General features: G+C 37.9%; 1 long non-coding RNA gene across 1 annotated transcript in view; it reads left to right on the top strand.

Moving 5' to 3' along the window:
* The first annotated feature begins 1,734 nt into the window (after positions 1–1,734).
* Positions 1,735–19,560, top strand: part of LOC121640726 — a 27,539-nt gene continuing 9,713 nt past the window's right edge. Inside the window, exons 1-2 of the long non-coding RNA XR_006010558.1 lie at positions 1,735–1,819; positions 2,112–2,194. This is a non-coding gene — a long non-coding RNA (uncharacterized LOC121640726). The remainder of the gene's footprint in view (positions 1,820–2,111; positions 2,195–19,560) is intronic.

Genomic DNA, 19,560 nt, shown 5'->3' with positions numbered 1-19,560 from the left:
CAGAAGGAGTTTTTTTTTAAGCTGAAAGGAAAAAAAAAATAGTTGGACTTTGCTCATTTTGTACAAAACTGGTTAACACACACTTCTCATTCCCACAGTCTAAGTTTAAACTATGTCATCAGTCAGGGAGGGGGGGACAAAGCAGTGAGGACAATAAATAAAAATCTGTCACCCCTGATCACCTCCCACCTGATTCTCACAAGCTGGTCATGCAGTTTGAGTTTCTTCGAGTGGATTAAGTACTTGTTTTGTTGAAAGTCTAAATATAAGAATACGGTCAGGTCATGGTAAAAAAAGCAGAAAAGCACGTTAGGACTGACAGCTCTGTGCTATGTCAGACTAAAGCATGTTTTTTCAGTCTTAAAGAAGCAGACTGTGTCTTTAATGGAGTCTCAGATCGGTCACAAACACAGAAGTGGTGTAAAAATAACACACACACCACTTACTCATTACTGAAGCATATTTGCACCAATAAAAGGAATACTGTTATCAGGTGTTTAAAACATAGCAAGGAAATGGTTTTCCAGCATAATAATTAGAATGAATATCCAGGTAGGCAAAATATAAACCATTAAATGCAAGAGTTTAAACAAATCCTAACTAGGATGAAGTAACATTGAGTTGTTGGGTCATCAGTATGTTGCATGGTTGGCTGCAGGTGATCACACCATGTCGCTGTTACCATGCCAGCAGATTTTAATCAGAAGAGTTCTCAGTTTTTTTCAACCACACTCTTACAGATGCATTATGTAACCTTCTGGCCTTAAAGCTCTGGGGGGAAATTGTAAAAGTTAATATACTTAATATCTCTTGATGTAATGTAAATTTCCTAGCATGCTAAATAAACAATGATAAAACTTCTGATTTGGCTTAATTTTCCCATTTTCCCCCCACTATGAATGAAGCTTCTCAAGCCTTTTTGCAGTATCGGTTGAAGTAGCACTATTCAGGATAATCCTAAATAAACAGCTGCTGATGAAATAAAAAAATACTTTTGCATATTTGCTTTTAAAAGTTGGCTTTGCTTTTTAGACAAGCTAACTGGTTAGTTATGATAAACAGTAAATTATTTTTTAAAAATAATTATAAAGCATTTTAAAGGTCATTTACACATGCCACCCTTTCCCTGTCTTTGCCCCTACCTGCTCTCCCCATCGAAAACTTTTAAGATCTACACCAGAAGAAGAAAAGTTCAGCGTTAAAAATATTGGGCACAGCCCTCACCTGCATCCTGCACTCTGCTGCTTTTGGTGCTGCTGGCCTTTGCTGAACTGAGTGGCTCCCAATGACAAACTAATAACCTGCAGTGGCTATTAGAGATGCTAATGTAATTTATATTTGACTTGCCACTTTATCTTAATAGCAGGGGCAGTGTGCAAGGGATAGAAAGACAAGGAAAAGTAGCAGAGATACAGAAGAAGAAGACCGGGTCAGACTGCAAGAATCAGACGTGTCTACAAAATTTGAAAATAAAACAAACATTAAGGGACAAAGCTAATGATTAGAGAACATTTGATGAGACTGTATTTCAATTAAATTGCCAAAGAAGTCTCCCTTCGTCTGTTTGCCTGTCTGACCCAAATGACTGGCATATTATTGGGAGGAGAGGGGGGAGACCTCTGTTGAATACTGATGAAGTTCAGCACAAAGCTCCATCCTGGCCTTATTAACCTGCAGAAGACTGCCTTTGTTTTTCTTTGCAGTGCTCCAAACGCTGTCTACGTCCTGTCTGAAGGATTTCTGAAGTCACACAGTGGATGGAGAGCAATGAAAGTTGGAACAGGATGGGGGATTTGTTTGAGGGACAAAAAAAAATGAGGTAACACTCAGTGATGTTCATGTAAATGAGGTGGTTTGTTTCTTTTCTCAGTGCAAAAAACTTACCATGAGAAAAGGAAGATGTAAAAAGAGGAAACTAAGGTGAAAAGTAAGAAATGATGAATGTGTGAAAAACTTATTTAAACGGGTTTTAAATTTATTGAAAAGTGCCAGATGGAGGAAGATGGAAAACAAGAGGGGAAGTCAGTTTCTTTGATGAAACAGAACATTACAGAAAGACAAAAAAAAAACAAAAAAACATATCTGCCTTTTTTCACTTGCAACAACTACAGAAGAAGGAGAGGCGGTGGCAAGAAATAGAGTGAGGTGTGAAGCAAAAGGATGAGAAGGAGGTAAAGCGAAAGTAGGACGGGAGGTATGTGCTCTCTCATACACCGTGGCACAGCTCATCTGTGTTTTGTTTGTCACTGTGTGTGTGTGCATGCATCTGTGTTGGCACAGGAGATTTCAATTTCATCTTTAATGGAAACAGCAAATAGGGGAACAAATAAAATGTGAAAGAGAAGAGCAAATCCCCCCAACAGAGGCCCAGTAAGAATGGATGATGAGGCAGACATGAAGTAAACATTCGACTGCTGCTGCCTGGGAAGGCAGTGACAAGAGGACACAGGGAAACATAGGGCGAGCTGGGAGGGGGGTAAAAAAAGAGCTCGGTCGAGGTAAGGACAAGAGGTCGAACGATGGGAGTGCAAAGAAACAGACGATAAAACAGCAGCATACAGGGAAGGATGAATGCAGTGTGAGGAATGATGCTGGGACAAGGGATCAGTCATGGTGTGTCTTCCAGTCGGAGTTGTCACTTGCTCCCTGGAAGGGAGCAGGAACAGATTACATACAGGCTATTGGTTCTGATGAGGCCTCTTATAGATCAGTGATGGCTCAGTATAGATAAAGGACAAAAGTCCTTAAAGTCAGAGGTGCTGGTTTTTAGTGATTGTAGCACTTTTGCAAATAAGTAGATATACTGAATGTAAAGAAAATGAAAATAGATGGTGAAAATAGGGCTGGGTTTAAATTCAAATTAAATAAATCCAATATTGATTCACAAAACTTGGAGATAGATTTTTAGATATATTTATATATATATTGAGATATATTTAAATGTCCTCTTTTCCGGTAGTTACCCTACTCTCATGTGACTTACAGATGCTCAGTCAGAACTTAGCATATATACCCACAACTGGTTCCCTGTGATTCCTCAGTCCAAAATCAGCTTCTTATGCCGAGATGATGTCAAATTCAGATGTTTTAACCGCTTAAACTCTAGGGTTTTTGGAGGTGAAGTTCACCTGAACACACCTACCCAAATTAAATCAACAAAAACTCTGTAATTTTCAGGTCAATATACATAACCTTGGTCTCAATGGATAGGTAAGACCCTATGGGATATAAATCCAGTGTCAGAAACATTGTGAATGTTAATATGCCTGTGCAAATTGTGATAAACCATAGGTAAAAATAAAAAAAATGATCCTCGCCTAATTTTTTTTTTTTTTTACACAGATGAAAACATTATTAGAAATCATTCTGTGCATAAAGATACCACTGCATGCATTCAGCAACTCCTTGACTACAACTGTACAAAGTCTCATGAGAATAGAACAAAGCTCATAGCTTTTATGCAGGTTATAGTGTGGATGGTACCCAAACTGTGCCAAATTGTGCTGTGTCTGTATTTCCTTCAGGTGTATTAAGTTTTTTTGTCATTTCTTGGACATGTTTATGGCTTTTATCCTTCGTTCTAAATGGATAAAAAGTCAAAATGAAGCAAAGAAATGAACGCTGTTCGATATTCGCTCTTTCCGGTGCGCCCACGTGTGTAACTGCAGCAAAATGGCAATGATGCTCCTTTATTTACGCGCAAGTATTTATACCTGACAGATAAAGTCTGTTCAAGTGTAAGATATCGTTGGAAAGCTTGTAAGATTTAGAATTTGACCAAACTTTATTTACACTGCCAAGACCTACAACAAGACAACAAAATGGCTATGAATGGGAGCATATGACATGTTAGCACATGACGCAGTTTCACGATTATGGATTACTACGCTGTGAGTTTTGGTCAAAGAACAGTGTGGATAGACTGAAAATGACCACAAAAAGGTAAGGAAATAAAATATGTCGCTGTTTGTGAGAATAGCTTTGGGATTTGGTGCTGTATTTGTTGATGAACATGCTATCCGATAAGGCTAGCTGTGATATGCGAAGGTTAGCTTTGTGTTTGTTTTGAGACTGATGTGAGGTGCTTGGCGAATATCTTTTTATGCTTGGTACCATATGAAAGTGCAGCTTTTCTAGTTTCATTTGATACCCAATATGTTGGGGTGGAGTGAACGGATCACGCGTTGTGTTATTAAACAAATACTTGACTAAATGCACTTGGAGAGTTGATTTAGTGGCATTAGGTATTCTTCTTTGAGACACATTACAAATAAAATACACTACCATTCAAAAGTTTGGGGTCACTTCCCTATTGAATCCCATGGCAAAGTTGCCCCAAACTTTTGAACGGTAGTGTATCCTTACATCGCTAAAGTAACTTTTTTACACACATGAACTTGTGTTTACACCTGTTGGACCCACCGGTGGGTCCGTCGGGCTTAAGGGGTTAATTCACCAGTGTGGATTACATTCACTTGTAAAGTATTTTGCAGCGTATTATAGCTCACATTAGCAGCTAATGCTAAGACCGTGGGCTCTAATATTAGCAGCTAATGCTAATGGGCGCCAGGCAAACATATGAGAGTTTTCTAAATTCTCTCAAGTAGGTGAAGATGGAAGCATCTCTTGCTCCAGTGAGGAGTGGATGGAGTATTTCCCCAGTGTTATGGTAGCATCATGGTAGTCATGGCAATGAGCACAGCTGAACAAGGTGACTCTACGTCATTCTAGGAATTTCTGAGTCGTAGTACAGCTTTAAATGGATCCATTATGTTTTGTAGGTTTTATTTACATCAACATGTTAGCTGAGATCAAAACTAAGAATGTTTAGAACGACTCCACTGAATGAAACACTTTCATCAGGACATTTAAAAAGTTGAGCTTTTTTTCTGTCCTGTGGGTTTTTATTTATTTATTTTTTTTGTCTTCATCACAGCATTTCTGGCTCTGAATTGGGGGAAATGGTGTATTGTTATGGTAATTCAGAAATGCATGTTGATGTGTCAAATCAGATTATTGCAGTAATCTGATTACTTCCAGATAACTAATTTTGATTGTCAAGTAAATGTACTCTGTTTTATAAAAACAATGTTATCTGAGAATGTCTTTAATATTCAAGAAAAGTAGGTGGTGTTACACTATTAGCTGTAAATGAATCAATATCGTATTTAATCGAAAACAAATCGAAATAGGCTGCTGTGAATTGAATCGATTCAGGAAATTAGAGACGATACCCAGCCCTAGGCGAACAGAAATTGTTTGACACCATAAAATTGTGCAGCATAGACAACACATCAGAAAAAGAAGTTGAAAGTATTTCACCATATGTGTAACACTTATTAATTCTGCCTTTCTCTGATAATCCACTTGACAGTTGGATTAAAACGTTGTAAACCGACTGTCAGGGACAGAAGATAAGGAGAGGAGAGTAGATGGCTCGAGGTTAGAAAAGATGCCTCAGCCTGCTGTTCCACCATACTGGGACGTGACCACCTGCTAGGCCAGTCAAGGCTGAGCCCTTGCATCATGTCAGACATGCAGACCGACACCCAGCTGAGTCATCTGGTCTTTGGGGGACGGCGCAGATGGACAGACACTGAGCATGCAAATTCACGCATAAACAAATGTGCAAGTACGCAGCACAGACATACCCGCACCGTAAAGCCATGCTTCAGAAAAGATTAGAAACATTTCGACGTGATTATGTGTGTGCCAAAGCAAAGCCAGGAGACACACAAACTTACAAAGAAAAAAAAGCCTGGATGCTTCCATAAAGGATTTTTAGATTATTTGTTGGGTTATCTCTTCGTGTGATTTCTGCTGTACACATTTTTATACAAAGGCTGTCAAAATGTAATTGACATATCTTTGCTGCTTGCAGGATTGATTTATGTCAACAACAACAACATAGCATGTAATACTGTGTCATTATCTGTGAAGGCCTCTATAAAAGCAGACGTTTTGGCAGTTTGTTGGTCTGCAGCATTCAGGTGTTTTAACATAGTGTCAAAGAACTGTTGGCAACTGATTCTGCAAATCAATCTGGAAAGGGATACTAAGGGCATTTTCAAACAATTTGGAGTCCATCATTCTACAATGAGAAAGATTGTTCACAAATGGAAAAAGGATTCCCAGCAGTTTCCATTCTTCCCAAGAGTTGGGGTTCACTTCAAGGCCAAACTATTCAGTGATCAGAGAGAACCTGCAAAAAGACAAAGAGCCACATCTCAGACTCTAGAGGCCTCAGTTGGTATGTCAAATTCAAAGCACATGACAACATGTGCAATTCTTCACAAAATGCATAGCAACATGTTCGATAAAAGACTAAAATATAACCTTTTAGCACCAACACCTCCTACCAATTGTTAAGCATAGTGGTGGAGGGTTGATGATTTGGGCTTTGTTTTACAGCCACCACACTGGGCATCTAGCAATCATTGAGTGGACCATAAACGCTTCTGTATGACAAGATATTCTACCCTCAATTACAATGCATCTGTCCAACAGCTTTACATGGCTTTACTGCCATGCAGCAGGAAAACAATCCAAAGCATGGACATAAAGTGAAAAACAAGGTCAAAGTGCTACAATAGCTCAGTTAAAGTCCAGACCTCATCCTGTTTGACATGCTGTGGTGGAAATCTAAGCAAACTGAGCATGAACAAATGCCTAAAGTTTAATGAAGAGAAGCTTAAATGTTAAAAAAAAATTAAACCAATATGTCCCACAACAGTGTGAGAAACCGATGACATCATACAGGAAATATTAGTTCAAGGTCTTGCTGTTACAGGTGAATCAACAAGTTACTGAATCATGGGGAGTCCTTAGTTTTTCACATACTGCTTCTGAATTGTTGCTTGGTTTTTGTTACATGACTAATTTAAGTTCTGGTTAAGACAAGACGTATGCATAAATCATAAATAAAACCTTAAAACTGAAAGAAAACTTAGTTTTGTTTTCAGAACAATACATTTTACCTAAACTGTAATAATTTTCCAAAGATTACTAAGTAGTGTTGGTGCCTAAATCTAACCGAAAATTTAAAAACAAAAAATGATACCGAAAGTGTCACAACATACAACATGAACTCAATGCGTCTGAGGGAAAACTTCTGTTATTTATTCCTTCACCAAGATGCTTCCTAACCTGTACAAACCTGTAAAAAGTGACACTAAAGCAGTAGTAAAAACTGATCTCAAAGAGGTATCAGTATGTGATGGATTAGGAGTGAAAATGTGTTGCTATAAAAGTACAAACAGATTTCTTTATTTCACTTCCTGATCGTCATGTGGGTGAGATATGTTTATATAAAACTCAGAGTTCTGGGTTTCATTTTTTTAAGAGCAAATGAGCAGTTTCTTTTATTGCATCCCTGCACAATCACAGCACAATTACTCTTATTACAATCAGTACACAGTATGACGGGCATTTTAATTAGCACCTTGTAAGTAGTATTAAAGTTGTTCCTGCAGTCAAACTGTGAATGATTATAAGTTCTTACACAGATGAAAATAAACTCAATATAATCAATATACCACTGTACATCACTGTTGTCTTTTTGTTTGTATCCATTTTGTTTTCTCCACAGTAAATGGGCTTTCTATCTTTCCATGATTTGAAATTCAGGGATGAGAGGAATCTGAGCCTCAGTTTTGCCCAAATCTCCCTGCAGAGCCTCCAACAGCTTTGGGCTCTTACTATTATCTGCCAGTGTCTGGAGGGTAGCTCATACTTGTGTGTGGCTGGCCTGTCTGAAACAGAAAGAGCTTTCTGAGACGTGACATGGCTGAGAGACAATCACAATCCCCATTTTAGGCTTCACTTTGATTATTTTGATATGTCTGCAGTGGGGTTAAAGCAAGAATAATTTTATAGAAAAATATTGCTTATGTCTCCGTGTCTTTTTCTGCTGATACTATTTCATGAAGCGCCAAACAAGACAACTGCTCTTTGTGCCAACTTCTCATATTTTAGCTTAATGTTTATCAAAATATGTTAAATTATTTTATGTAGTGTTTCCTTGCTTTTATAAATCTCACAGGAGTCTTTTCTACAACTCCTTACCTGGAAGTAGCAGTCGAAAAAAATATTTATAATAAAATGTCTCGAAGAAGCAGATTGTAAAGAAAATCAAACAAATCGGATCACATGAAAGAAAAAAAAGGCTCTTTTCAAAGTTCAACTTCGTAGTGATATTCTAAGCATTCCAGTTGTCTTTTGAGCTGAAACGTGGAAGTCTTGATTCGCTGTACTTAAAACCATATAAAAGTAGGTCATTTTCTTTTATTTCCTCACCTGTTGCCATTGTCTTGTAAGCTCTTGAAGGCTGACACTGGAAGCGATGTGAGTTCACCACTTCTGAGTGCAGCAAGAAGTGAGCAATGAATGAACCGTACTGCAAACTGGTAGACTTCATGTTGAATGCTATCAGCCTTTTTTCAGCATATAAGCATCTGTGGGGAAAACCAGAGAAAAGAGGGACATCAGTGAGTCAAGATTCCATGTTGAATACTCATAATTTCGACACTGACCAAAAATACTTGTGATTATGATTCTACATAATTGAGCACTACAGAATCCAGACCTGAATCCCATTGAGAAACTTTGGGACGTGCTGGAGAAGGCTGGTGGTTGGATTCGCCCATCATCAATACATAATTTTGGTGAAAATTGCAGAAGCTTATTGTAACAATGTCACAGCAAATGCCGCTGGAATAAAAGCTAAAGGTGGTCCAACGAAAAATCAGGGTGTGTGACATTTTTATTTGGTGGTGAAGTTTTTTCGGGGGTCGAGGCAGTGTATAAACGGTTGTTAAATTCACCTTACAAACTTACAACATATTGTATTTGGGTCAAAGTAAAATAGGTTAGATTTATATGTATATAACATTCACATTGAGAATCCTCTTTCGCTACAAAGTAAAGGCAATACACTTAAAACACTAATCACTTCCTATGCTCATGCTTCATCTCAACAAGTTTCATAAAATTCATCTTGGTAGTTTTAACAAACTCCTACTAACAAAATAGATAAGCAAGAAAACAAACTGCAGCTGTAAGACTAACTCTTTGGAACAACAGCGCCAAAGACGCAAGTCACTGCAGCATATATTACCAACTTGACCTCTCCCCCTGTCATAGCTCAGCTCTGAGGTTGAAGGAATTGTTTTTCATTACGATTACACTGATATTGAACACTGTTATTTTGGTCCCTTTTATGTTTCATTCAGCTACTGTGTGCTGTTTTTGAAGATCTCTCATCTCTATTTGCAATTGGCTTTCATGTCTCCATGTTGCATATTCAGCACTTTGCCCCTCGTGATTTGAGCATTAACTGTTTTCTTTGTCTTTCTTCACTGAGTTCACAGTGTAGACAAACCAGCTATTGATTTTAGTTCATATTGCATCAAGACATCTCAAGGAAACCAAAACTGCCCGTTTTTGTCATTTTACACAGATCTATTATAAAATCAATTTCTTTCCTACCTTTAATGCTCTCTTCAGGGTTGTTGATCTGTGTGTAATTGTAGGTCACCAGAGACATTCAGACATAGTGTATTACAATGTATGTAGAGGGAAATTTGTGAAGCCAAATCAAACATTAACTAAACAATAAACTCAGCCAATGGTACCATCCTGCAGTCCTGTATAAAAACCCAGATGACACGCAATACATCAAGGAACAATGCAATATAAACTTTATTTGTGTAACAGAAGAAATCAGATTAGTTTCACTGATGAAAACGTGTTATTGGCATTGGTCTGACACCCAAAGTGCTGAGACAGGCTAATGTGTGTGCACACCGAGCAGTGTTGACCCTCCAACTATTTACATCTCCTTTGCAGATCCATGTGGCAGTTATGTGTACTTGCACTGCATATGTAAACTACTTGAATGTGTGCACATGTGAATATGTGTATTTGTTTCGAACCCTGATGTTTACAAGGATTGTGTGACCAGCCGTGAGTGTATAGATTTCACTGAGGTCACAAGGACAATGTTCTGTGCTTTAGCTGATCGGTCACCTCTGTGCATCTCATTTTTTCTCCGGCCTACTTTTCATCATCACTGTTGTCTCTTCTCCCTGAATCATTCAGACTATTGCATATTGAAAGGATTCAAAATAACAGACAATGTTAAGCTCTTCTTTGACAGCTGACCTACAGAGTCACATAAAGTCATTTTTAAGGCCTCTAATTTTAAATCAGAGTCTTCAGTATGTTATGCAAACTAACCATGGTTATGTCCATGACTATGATAGCTTCCGCTCTTAATGCTCACAAATACTGTTCCAGTTTGAACTAGCCAACTATAAAATCTACCCATTTATCTGACAACTAGCTAGCAATTTGTTGATTATTCACCTACTACTTAAGCCTTCTCTTTGACCGCTTATGCTAACTGCAGAACAATATTGAAATGAAGAATAGGTAGAAATATTTTGTGAAAGTTAGGTTTATGTTTGGGGAATTGAAGGGCAAAAAGCAGTACTGGAGTTACACACTGTTGATCAAATCTAAAGAGCTAACACCACATTGCAGAGGTTAGAGGGCTGGGGCTCGACTAAGAATCAAGGTTACAATACACTGATAAAACAAATGAGGATTACCTCCGACACCTGCTTCATTTTCAGCTGTTTTTTTTAACAAACTTTTACTAGAGACAGCCAGGATGAACCGCCAAACTACTGCTGCAGACTATCTCCCTATCCCTTTCAATAGCATGCTAACGTAGCTTTAGCAGGACATACCCAAAAGACTGACAATGTTTTTTACTTAGTACACAGCTGCAAAACGACTGAAATGTTTAAATTTGGTTTTTATTTGGTTCATATGTCAATCTCAGCTGACAGATCTTTGCCATCTCAGTTCAGACGGCACTACTGTTTTTGCATGACACTAAAACCTACGTTTGCATGCATCATAATTGTTTCATTACTTGTGCTTAAAAGAGAGTAAAAACTTAACCCTTTAAATTCACCATCACACAGGTCTTTTGGATAATGGAAAAGAACTGGAGCAATCATATGAGCCCAGCTCAAATATTCATTAAGGCAAAACAGTGTGAGCTGAGAGCCCCTGCAGTCTGTCAGACATGCAGTGCACAGCTTGGTCAAATACAGATCCACTTTCTCACATACAGACGTGCACACGGGTGAAAATGGTTAGGTTGGTATACTGTATAGATGACAATATAAAGACAGGACATTGAAAGTATAAGCAAGAAAAGAGGTTTTAAAATAATGATAAATAGAGTTGTAAAAGAGTTTGTTAAGATCACAGAGGTTCTTGGACTTTAAAGGGAAATAAAATAGGAACTGACAGAAGACGCTACAGATTAGACAGCTGGGATCCAGCCTGTTGAGCTTTTCTGACTTTTTAAAAACTCATTTTAGCTCGGGGGCTTTCTGCTTACAGTAAAACTGCTGAGGTCTGAGTTTTGTGAGTATTCTGAGTTTGTCACATCACAGCTGAAAAGGTTTAACTCTTAGCCAAACATTAATGACTAAAACAAATAACCAATAAGCAAAATGGTGTCTCTAAATCACATGGAAATGAGAAGTGCTCTCAGATATGTGGGGCATATCCACCCAACACTCTGACAGATCTCACATCAACTTAAATGAAACACACAGAGCAAACAGAGCAGAGTTCATTTCAACCAAAGCAAACTGCTTCAGTGTGAAATCCCAGAAGCAGATTGCAGATATGAAATATTCCATCTTAGAACTGTGGACTAAGTTATTAACATTGTTAGATTGTAAAACTGACACATGACAGGTATGTTCTGCAAGGATTCAGACAACATGCATCAGCACAGCATGAGCTTTCCAGCAGGGTAGCTAGACTTTTCTTTTTAGCTTTTACAGAGCACACTGTTATTTACAAGGTTGTTCTTAAACCTTTAGAAGGGTGATGAAACATTGACTTTATGGGGAGTAAGGTTGGAAAGAGCAGAGGATAAAACCTGTGAGATGTATCCAGGAAAAAAAAATACTAAGTGCAAATATGTGATTTACTGTGCTGTGTGTAGCTCTCAATGATATCTGTTAAAAATGGAAATTAGCTGAATCATATTAACGTTTTCAACTACTAGCCACAGGAATAAATATACAAAAATACAAAGGCAGAAAAGCAGAGCTCTGAACTGGGGAAGAGAAATAGTTTGATCAGTTTAAAAAGGGATCAAAGGATCAGCTGAGGAGAGTGAAATGTGCCCTCAAAATTTCATGAAATGTAGTTTATTAAATTTGATCCTGGGACACAGATTGCTTCCTTTAGGGAGTTGTTGTGGATACAAAAAATAAAGCATAAAATGAAATGGTCTGATGTTATTTAATAAAACTCCCACAACTCTCACTCGTTATTAGATCTAACAGACAAAATAAACCACATATGGAGCTTGGTTAGGTTTAGTAGTGGAGTTAGAACTTTAATTATTTAATTTTTAACCACTGTGTGCTTACAATTTAAGTCTGTTTGACTAGGTTTAGGCATTAAGTCATTCTAGGGGTCAGGAGAGCATGACTTGTTTGGAAATAGACACACTCGTAAACCAAATTTTCTGGTTAAAGGACTGATTAAAGTCTGCATTTGTATTTTATGTGTTATTTTAATCAATTATCTGACAAAAACTGGTATTTTGTAGTATCTACGCTGAGTCAAGTTTTTATTCACAACGAACCTAACAGGAGTATTCAAGCATTGTAGATGATTTTGTTGTCTCTGTTGTCATATTGCAGGTAAGACTGTATTAGGCTATAATTGCCATTACACAAAACAAAAATAATATATCGCTAATAAGGGATGCACAATATATCGGCATTAATATCAGTATTGGCCAATGTTAGTCATTTTTTTAGCATATCGGTATCGGACCGATAAGCAAAACCGGGCCGATATTAACAGCCAATATTTATTTTTGTCTAATTGCTGTTTGTGTACATGTGTCAGGAGGAGGAGGAGGGGGGTTTGGTCATTTTGGACATGTGACAGCGATGCAGTACTACATTTCGGATGTAACTGAAGCTAGAAGCAATGTCAGCTGTGTGGTAATCTTTCACGGTGTCAAAAGAAGATACTCGAAAAGCAGTATGCAATATTTGCAAAGTCGAAGTGATGCAAGGAGGATGCGGTGTCAAATCATTCAACACCACAAATTTGATATGTCATCTGAAAAACTACCATCCAGAAAATCACAAGTAATGACAGGAAGCTAACGCCCCTAATGTTTGCATCATTTTTACTTTGTACAGAATTTAATAATCTTAAACCTTTTGAAATAGAATATATATATATTGACATTGGTAAAAACTGGTTATTGACAATAACAGCAATATTAAAATTGGATATCGATATCGGCCAAAATTTTCATATCGGTCCATCCCTATCGCTAATGGTTGATTTCATAGAACAAAACTACTATGACTACTACTACTAGTCATCTACCATTTCCAGTATTAAGCTGTTCCACAACAACCTGTTACAACCAGTCTTTAAGTTACACATTCCTTTGTTTTTTACATTGTTTGACATAAAATGGTTCTTATTGAGTAACAAAGTGAGTCAATTTGTCAGATGCCATTTTGAATTGTTACATTTGTAAGTATGGCAGCTCTAAGCAGTCCAACATCTGGGCTGAAAAGAAGCAGGAAAACCAAACCTTTTAAAAAATGTAATGATATATGAGCTTTGAAGTCAGTGTGTAAACAAAGCTGATATAATCTGACATCGTATCGCAACAATATTGAGGGAAAAAAAACAACTGACTCTGTCTTTATTAGGATTGAGTGATACCCTACACAAAAGAGAAAAAAATGAAGCAGGCAGGAAAAACAACATTCCCCAGAAATAAATGATCTTTAATAAATATTAGGGCTGGGCACGTGAAGGTGTTATTTGCACATTAACTAATTAATTAAAAACAGCCGAAATTATTTTATCACATGTTAACACAGTTTTGGTTTTTTGTATGTTTATTCTTTCAAAGTTGTTGCTCACTGGCTCTGAACACACAGAGAAAGCACGTGCAGAAGCACTGCTTGCCAACAGCCGAATGCTTGGGTCCCCGAGCCAGAAGGGGCTCTCCGAGGGGCAGCCAACTTTGACTCTACAGCAGTGATAATGGGATGTAAAGAAACAGGAGACAGCGGGTTTATCAAGATGAAGAGAATTTTCTGTCTGGCATTAATGAAAGAAAAAAGGGCAAAGAAGAGACCAAGACAGTGGTAAGTAGTGCCGATAACACAGAAGCTAATTTAGCTTAAAGCAGCTCGGTCCGTCCTCCTGTTGGGTGTCACGAGGCTGAAAATAAAAGCAGACAACTTGGACAATACTCTTTCTTTAGTTGTCAATTTAAAGCTGTGTTCAGTCAAGCTGAGAATGCAAAGGTAGAGAATTTATGGGCAAAAAGATTTGCATAATGTACCACTAAAGGTGCATGAATGGAAGTTATTGAGCATAGTGTGTAAACTGACCTCAGTCTAGAAGCGCTAAGATTCTAATCCTGCTTTTTAGCTCAAAGTTCATCAGAAATTGTTCCCTTTGTGTTTAGAAGAAAGGCAGGTTCACACAGCTTTGAAATTCATCCTGCTGACTTGTTACCTTTTAATAAGTAAATCCCAAAAATTCCAACCTTCTTTGTCATAAATATTTCATTTTAATACATTAATATTAAAGATATTTTAATTTAAATATTTTAACTGTTACTGCGTAAAGAGAATACTGCTGTTTCTTTAGTTTTTGTAAACCAAAAGTCACCGCATTTTCTACTTTAAGCACTACTTTTATTTTAAAAAGGACATTTTTCAAGAAAGATGCCAATAATCATAAAAGAATTTCCCGCGATTAATCATAATTAAAAATTGGTTGTGTCAAGTTTTTATTTTCTAGGAAAAGGTTTCTGACAATTAAAAGCAACGGCCTTGATGTGCACATCAAAGTATTACCAGACATGTTTGTTAGCTGGATTTAGGCTACAGAGCTTTTCCGCCAATGTCAATTTTTGATTTGCACAATGAAACCACAAGGAAAACAAACAAGGATTAGGAGCTGGGAGCTTCTTCCTCGTTCTCCTATTTCTGCTTCGGTTCTGCTGCTATCTGTCATCCTGCTCTAAGAGCCTCGATTTGCACAGAGTTACTCACTCGTGAAAAATGGAAGTCCCTAAGGAAAAAGCACTCGAACAAAGCTAAAAATATGTGTTTTAGTGCTGACGTGCAGAAGCGGTCAAGCTAGAGTCTGAGATGGTGTTAAAGCACTGACCAGTTGGTGGTGTGTCAAAAAGATGTGGACCTGCTGTGGCCACAGAAAAACACATAATCTTACTATTCAGTGACAAAACTCATCATACACATCTACTTGATTTTTAGAAAAAAGCAAACTTAAATCTGAACTCCTGTCCTCATCTCTGACATCATCATCAATTTCTTTGACATAAAGATTTGACATAAAGATAATTCAGGTGAGTCCCTTTATACGCTGATATTGCTCTATCAAGGTTAGACTGTCAAGATCACTAAACACTAAGCTGAGTTAATATGTTGTGATCTGCTCTAGCTTGTCTCTTTAATGCAGGATACAGTCAAAATACATGCATAAGGCATGACTCACATGTCAGTTCTGATTTATTCCCTACAAAGGCTTGGAAGGGAACACTCTCTGTGATACACAACACTGTCTCACTTTATCAAATATTACTCTATGGGAGGGTGTCTAAATTAGCATATTTAGCAACACTACAGTATATTATCACGTAAATCCAACTATCATGTGCACAGTTTTTCCTGTGTGGGTTCAGAGCTGTCTGACAAGGAAAAATGGCTGTTCTATTCTCCTGCCCCTATCATGCTGTATACATGGCGTTGCCCTGTCTGCAAGGGATGCTCAATGTGACTCAGACCTTGGAACTGAAAGAAAGCTGAGGCATCACAGTAGGGAAGATCGATGACTTTGTTCAGCCGAAAAATATGACATTTTCTCCTTTGTATATGTATACACGTGTCTGAAAAAGAATAATATTAGACAAATTCTTCCATCTGAAGAAAATGTCAGAGCGAGATAAATACACATCACCCCATAAGCCTTTATTTCCTGTTGCTATTTTGCATTCCTTATGCATAAACTTTCCTGCTGCGGGGGCTATGTGTATGAGCATATTCATATCTACCTTTCAAATAACAACACAGAGCATATTGTTAAAGATTGTCTCTGTGTGCATGTCTGTCTGTTTACACAATTTTCTTGCAAACCTAAAGCTAAGTAAAGTTAATGTATTCCTCTACTTAAATATCTTTCTAGACAATCCTACTTTTTCCATTAATATTGCTTGAATTTAATGAAATTGCCTCACTGAGCAATATTTTCTGGGTGGAAAATAACATAACTATGACATAAATGAGCCTCATTAAAACATTTGTTTAAGTTCCTCTTAAATACAATAACACGACTTGCAGCTAATTAAGCACTGCTACAGTTCTTGGACACTTAAATTGGTCTACAATTAACTGTGCATTTAGCTACTCCAGAATTAATAATAATATTAAAAAACATGGCCTATTATGCTGTAGGTAAGTGCTTAATAATTTATGACCTGTTCATGGACATCTCTATTTTATAGAATAACTGTTTCTGCTTTTTCCTACGTTGATATAATTGGCAACTTAATGGGTTTGAAATAGACTTGATTCCATTTTCCCAAAAACACCCACTAACATCTGGCTGAAATGCTGTGGGAAAGTGTTAAATAATTAAGTCTTGTCTTTAATGATTTTGTAGTAGTAAAGGTTTTTTTCCAGCCTAGTACACTCAGGTTCACATATTTACTTTCATTAAGGATGCTGCAGAACCCCTTCATACCATCAGCTGTGCTTTACAGAGGATTTTTCATAATGACAGTCTTGTGTCTACGTAATCCATTTTTTCCTTTGGTTACGTAGTGCTGAATCCTGTCCTTTCCACCAGACACAAAACTTGGTGCTGACAGAGAAGAAATAACGGGGAGAAAAAAAATCCTCCTCCTGCTCTTGAAAAAGATTTGTGCCAATCAGAACAAAGGTCATAAAACTGTAACACACTGAATCAAATCTCAAGTTCCTCTTTTCTTTTTTATATTTGACTTTTGGTTACAATGTCAGCAGTTATACAAGGTGCATTAGAAAGTTTGAGGATGGTGTTACAGACTAAATTGGCTGGAAAGACCCACAATCACATCCAACTCCAACTAAAATGAATAAATAAATAAACTGATGTGATTAGAAAAAAAAGAATATCTTACAACATTTATCTTATGTTGCAGCTTATTGGGATTATCAGGTGAGAAGTTCCACTCCATTTACATTATTCCATTTACACGAAGGACATTTTACAATGAAATCCCTTCAGCATGAACATCATCTGCAAGACTTCACTGGTCTATGGCACACACACACACACACACACACACACACACACACACACACATGCGCAAAGCCAGACAAAGACCTCCAGCATTAATCAACTTTAAACATGCCTCAGTGTGAGAATGTGTACATAATGGTGTGGATCAAGGACAGGAGAGGATATTGGAAAGCACAAGGAATTCCACATAGCTTGATAGGTTGACAGTGCTTCCTTTTTTTCTCTCTTCCTCATCAGAATTCCTAGATTATGGAATCATAATTTAATATCCCTTGAATCCACTCCCTCCCTCATTTCCCCCTTGCATCTTCTTGCAGTTTTGCAGATCAGAGGGGAGCTCATTACAACAGGATAATATGACTTCAACATCTCAAATACAAGTGTGCCTCATATCCTGTGCCTCACGCTCTAGTTTGAATTACTGCAGACAGCTCTTATCCAGAAAGCATCAACACATCCAACACTTTTTCAACTGTGTCACATTCCCATCAAGACTCGACGTGTTGCCGTCTCCTTTTCAACGACTTCTTTCCAAGTTCGTCTCTAGACAGTGTCCATCAATCCTCTCCTTTTCTAGTTCTACTCTGCACCGCTGGACCTAATTCCTAAGGAGGGTAATATTGCTCTCACTAAAAATTCCACATTTGTGTGCCAATCTCCAGATTTTATGCCTTTCATGGGGATAAGGAGCAGCGTGCAAAATAAGCCCCTGGAAGGAATTTTGTTGGTCAGGAGTTTAGATCTACTGTATTTAGCAGATTCCCTCGGTCTCTCACGCTCTCTGTACGTGTACTTAAACACACAAAGATACAATGCCAAGCTTTGGACTCAGAGATCTGCAGATCTTGACATTGGCTTGATGTCAGCCTGATCTTAAATCCTTGGAGAGAAGCTCAGCGGCAACCCCTGCCAATGAACATTAAGTTTTCATTAGGCGTGCTCAACCTGCTGTGGCTCCAGCTGCCCCATGGCAGCTCATCCCAAAGCTTTTATAACTGTTTTTTTGAACTAAAAGCCAACTTAAACCTGTCTAAGGAAACCCGTCTCTAAAGTGCACATGTAGTGTATTTGTGTGAGTGCATCAGTGTTTCAAAGCGAGCTTATATGAATGTCATCCTCAATAAATATGCCATTCTAACAGCTAATGCCTATTTCTCCCTAATGAACCGTAAAATGAGTGCAAATGAAAAGAAAAACATATTGACATGCTTGCGCTGACATATACACATAATAAAAACACATAAACACATTTCCCCTCTGGTCATAACTGAGAGCTGTGCAGAAAATTAGCACTGCATCCATCTTTCCACTTTATGACCTTTGTGGGGTGTGACACTAGATTCACCCCAAACAGCCAATGCATCACGGCTTGGACTGCAGCCAAAATGCCTGCACTCTTCTTTCTAACATCGGGCCAAAAATGCAGATGATAGAATAATGACAGCTAAGCAGCCAGAAAAATACTAGAGGGTGTGTGTGAGTGAATGACTGAGGGAAGGAGATAATTAGAAAAGAGGAGCTGGGGAAGAGACCACAGTAAGAATGCAAGATGAAATGAGAAAGATGCAGAAATTATTATGTGAAGAGTAATGTAGAAAAAGGTATAGGGAGACTGAAAGTCTATCCCATTTGTCTTCCTGGAGTTACAGCTGCTCTTGTACATGTATCCCCAGCTGTGCTCAGTAACAGCACAGCAGGGTCAGAATCGCCGTACACATTGCTTTAAATCCATAACCTACATTGGCTCTTGTACACAGCCTTACAGTCCGCTGGGATTCATTTTTATGTGAGCATTTTCATAACACCTGCAGTCCCAAGGTGATAAACAAGATGATAAATGCATAATGAAACATGCTTAACACATACCACAGTGTGATCTTTATCAAATGAGCTTTCCTTGTATATAACACTTGGCTTCCATTTCATTATGCCAGTGTTTTTGTTTAGCACATTGAAACCAATATTACTCATTAAGCCCACGTCTTCACAGTAAATGAGACTTAATCAAGTCACCTCCCTTGTTTACCAAACTTGAGAATAAACAGACACTACCTGACACACACACACACACACACACACACCTTTGGTTTACTAGTCTTAAGAAAATCCCTGCAATGAATTTCCACTAGCTTCTAAAATGAATACAAACTACAGTCATGCGAG

The sequence above is a fragment of the Melanotaenia boesemani genome, chromosome 5 (genome assembly GCF_017639745.1).
Source record: "Melanotaenia boesemani isolate fMelBoe1 chromosome 5, fMelBoe1.pri, whole genome shotgun sequence".
Lineage (NCBI taxonomy): Eukaryota > Metazoa > Chordata > Actinopteri > Atheriniformes > Melanotaeniidae > Melanotaenia > Melanotaenia boesemani.
The sequence above is the reverse complement of the archived record's forward strand: the minus strand, read 5'-3'. Positions and strand labels throughout refer to the sequence as shown.